Source organism: Macrobrachium nipponense, chromosome 19, assembly GCF_015104395.2.
Source record: "Macrobrachium nipponense isolate FS-2020 chromosome 19, ASM1510439v2, whole genome shotgun sequence".
Lineage (NCBI taxonomy): Eukaryota > Metazoa > Arthropoda > Malacostraca > Decapoda > Palaemonidae > Macrobrachium > Macrobrachium nipponense.
In genome coordinates this window covers 43,654,781-43,659,292 of record NC_061088.1, presented here as the reverse complement: position 1 = coordinate 43,659,292, position 4,512 = coordinate 43,654,781, and the positions used below count along the sequence as shown (strand labels likewise).

Genomic DNA, 4,512 nt, shown 5'->3' with positions numbered 1-4,512 from the left:
TCTCTCTCTCTCTCTCTCTCTCTCTCTCTCTCTCTCTCTCTCTCTCTCTATCTCTCTCATCTCTCTCTCTCCTCTCTCTCTCTCTCCTTCTCGTCTCTCTCTCTCTCTCTCTCTCTCTCTCTCTCTCTCTCTCTCTCTCTCTCTCTCTCTCTCTCTCTCTCTCTCTCGTGATTATAAATATACAAATGTTTCTCTTGTCAAAATAAAACAGGACAGCTTGAATGGTAATTGTACGAAAGAAAATGTACTTGGCTGAATACTTAGGGGGACTGGATTATTTTCTCATATACATACTTTATATTTCCGCAGATAAGATGACCTTTAAATCCTAAAATTCATCCCCTAAAAATTGGGGGTCATCTTATACAACAATTCTAAAAATCAAACCTTGAATTCTTAGATGTGTATCAGTAGGCTAGCCTCGGCCTCGGTGATATAGCCGAACCTGAAGATTCACATTATGAAATAAACTGATAGTAAAGTAATAAAACCATTTTTACCTTATATAATATTGGCACATCTTCATAAATTGTTCTATTTGAGGAATAATTCTAATCAATGAAACAAACTTTTATCTATGCCATCCCAGCCGAGAAAATGTAAACACTGAATTACGGTTGCTCTAACAGCAACCTTTATCTTTAGGTAACTTTTCAGAAACTTCAGTGGTAGTGTAATTATGGTAACAACAACCACATTTAGGATAACAATATTAATTTTTCATTAAAAGTTTCTCATACATTATCGCATTATCGCAAGACTGATCACATTTGCCACCATCATAGGGATTCCAGTCTGGTTTCTGGCGAGGCGACTTCAACTTCGTCGTTGACATCATACACATCATCTTCGGTACCAACCACGGCATTTTTTAAAGGATTTAACGACACTTTCAATTTTCACGCTCCCCATGCTTTTTAAAATAACAAAAATGCTGTGAAAATCTTGTGAACGATAATTGTGTACGATAATTATCGTTTATTATTGTATTTTTATTAGTGGTTGTTTGAGAATGGCGACAAAACAAAACAATGGTTTCCCTTTTAGGCAACGTCAGTATGAAAAACATGATATAGAATCTGCTTTGTTCAACCCACCATTGATAATTTATGAAAGGAATGTATCTCTGAATTAAGTTCCATTCAGCAACTAAAGACAGTGATGATATAGGTAAAACGTGATCAGCAGATTATTCTAAGACTGTCAACAAAACTAGAATGCAAATGACGCATCATTGCTCTGTTCTTATATTGTAATACGATAATACATGCAATATGATTACAGTAAAACAAGTTTTATTAAAATTTACAGTAAAACAAGTTTTATCAAAATTATCATTATTCTCAATAAAACTATTTTTCGACTTAAGTGGATATATGTATATCAGTGTAACAACCTAACCAAGGCAATGCTCTCTCTCTCTCTCTCTCTCTCTCTCTCTCTCTCTCTCTCTCTCTCTCTCTCTCTCTCTCTCTCTCTCTCTCTCTCTCTCTCTCATCGACTGTAATAGTAATGATACCCCTCCAGTAAAAAATTTTGGTTTTTAGAATTCTGGATGAAGCGATTATTGTAACCATATGACATAAACCACCGAACTGAGAAACAGCCGACGTCATTTACCATAACTATCAAGTGTTTTTAAGAGCTCCATTAAAATTGTCAAGTTGTTAAACCCTGCTGATTCTCAATGGTGGCTTCCATAAGTAAAAATAAAATATATTTGTGTTCATCCCTCATGCAATGGAAATCTCAAGTAAATTAAACTTCAGGTTATAGCCGAGGCTGAATAAAACGAATAACGGCCAGGCGGTTAAGTAATTTTCAGAACTGAATTGATTGATTGATTACTGAGAATTATACTGGCATCATAACAACTAAGGTCACTGATGCCACTAAATATAAATGATTAAATTCATTGTGTCTATTAAATCTGGCATCACAACATCTGGGTAACTGACACCGAAATAAATTAAATAGAAAAAATTAAATTTTTTAATAAATTTCATATAAAAATATCTAAAAATATATGTATATAGAAATTTTGTTCATATATATGAGTTCTTACATAGACAATCTATGTATAATTTAAATTTGGTTGAGGAGGCCCGCCTCCCCCATAAATTTATATAACTGCTCTATATTACAATCCTTTCCAAGAATTGTAGTTAGGATAAAATTACCTACTCTGTCACGACCCCAAGACAGGAACCTATGTCTCAAATTCCTGAATCTGGGACATTCAATCAACAAATGTTTCACAGTCAAGGGCACAGTACAGTTCTGGCAAAACGGAGGATTTTCACGAGACATCAAGAACCCATGTGTGAGTCTTTTATGTCCAATCCTCAATCTGCACAACATCGTTTCCTGTCTCCTTGGCATATACGGATATGACCAAGGAGACACCGATGACGTGATACTGCGCATTTTTTTATTAGTCAAAATATCCTCCCACTGGGACTGCCAACATTTTTTAATTCTCCGACCTACTAGAGGATATAAATCCCGACATGGTAGTAGGCATCTGTGGGTTCTGGGGAGTTGACTGCCGACTTTGCAAGTTGGTCAGCTTTCTCATTCCCAGCCACCCCAACATGGGAAGGCACCCAACAGAACTTTATTTCTTTCCCTCTTCTTTTCAGTAAAAGCAGCCACTCCAGTATATCTAAAATCAGAGGGTTTAAAAGGTTACAAGATTCCAGCGACTGAAGAACACTTCTTGAGTCACAATATATAATAAAATTATTTTCATTCCGAATAAAAATTTCCTTTAAAGCTTTAAAACTACATATAATTCTGCTGTAAAAATCTATGCAACCGGTGATAACCTGCCACTTGTCTCTAAATCAGGGAAGGCTACTCCAAAGCCGACCCCAGCATCTGACTTTGAGCCATCCGTGAAAACTGCAGGAGAGTTATCATGTTGCAAGGAGTGTTCTAAAAATATTGACCGCATAGCCTCACTGGACAATTCTTCTTGGTAAAATTGAAATATCTGGAGAATTTAACCTCTGGGAAGTTCCAGGGGGGACTAACTGAATATTTTGCTGGCAAAATCTCGATCCTTGGCATATTTATTTCACGGACAATGACATTTACTCTAAAAGCAAATGGATGAGGTTGCTTGGGGTGACTTTCATAAAACTGCCATTGCCTTTCATTTCTCATACAATTGCTGGTTAAAGACTTAGGTAGCCTCTGGAATCTATACCAGCTCTGAACCAGCAGACACTTGTAATGAAGATCCAGTGGCACCTCATCAGCATCTACAAGCATGCTCTCGGTGGGAGACGATTTAAATATACTCCTGTACACAACCGTATTCCTCCATGATGAATCGAGTTGAGCATTTTAAGGCTATTTGGCTTCGCAAAAGTGTTCACCTCACACCCATAACTTAATTTTGAAAAGACCAAGGCTTTATATAATCTCAACATCTGAGTTCAGTCTGCACCCCACGAAGTGTAAGACATGATTTTCAGCAAATTCATTGCTTTCAAGCATTTTGCCTTAATATATTTCAGATGTGGAATCCAGGTCAGCTTGCTATCAAAAATCAAGCCAAGAAACCTTGTTTCACCAACACATGGAATTCTCTGCCTATGAATGAATAGATCTGTATCAGGGTGGATTCCCCTTACACAACAAAAGTGCATAGTTACTGTTTTACTGGCAGAAAATCTAAAACCATTAACCTCAGCCCACTTTACTATATTATCATTGCAGAGCTGAAGGCGGCGTTTAGCCACTGCCATCCTTGATGCTGCAAAAGAAATCGACAGGTCATCAACAAAAAGGGTATAGTATGTTATACCTGGGGGAATTATTTTAGACACCCCATTGATTACCAAGGAAAACAAGGTTACACTTAAAACACTTCCTTGTGGCACTCCTTCTTGATTGAACACATCTGACAATGTTGCTCCAACCTGAACCTGAAATATCCTATTTTTTAAAAAAGCCTTAATAAAGAGGGGCAAATTGCCTCTCAGGTTACATTCATAAAGGACACTCAAAATGCCATATCTCCATGTTGTATCATAAGCCTTCTCTAGATCAAAGAACAGTGATGTGATGGTGCTTGTCAGCAAAAGCTTCACATATTGAAGATTCCATTCGTACCAATACATCAGTTGTGGAGTGCATACTCCAAAAACCACACTGAACAGGCGACAGATATTTACCTCTTTCCAAGTACGTATACCAAATCAATTGTGTGTTCACCATTTTTTCCATGATCTTACACAAACAAGATGTCAATGCAATTGGGTGATAATTTTCTGTCTTGAATGGATCTTTTCCAGGTTTCACAAATGGCAGTAATTTTAACTTCTCCCAAAGCTTGGGGAAGATATGTTCTCGGTAAATTCTGTTAATAAGGCTTAATATGAAAAGTCTGATATTTTCAGGAGTATGCTTAATCATTGAATATGTTATATCATCCAGTCCAGGAGCTGATTCATTACATTTATTCAAGGCTGATTCAAATTCTCTAATAGTAAAAGGAGCATT

At 36.8% G+C, this 4,512-nt stretch overlaps 1 protein-coding gene across 7 annotated transcripts in view; it reads right to left on the bottom strand.

The window, feature by feature from the left end:
• Positions 1–4,512, bottom strand: part of LOC135216684 (mitochondrial 2-oxodicarboxylate carrier-like) — a 375,795-nt gene that overhangs the window by 323,881 nt on the left and 47,402 nt on the right. The window lies entirely within an intron of this gene.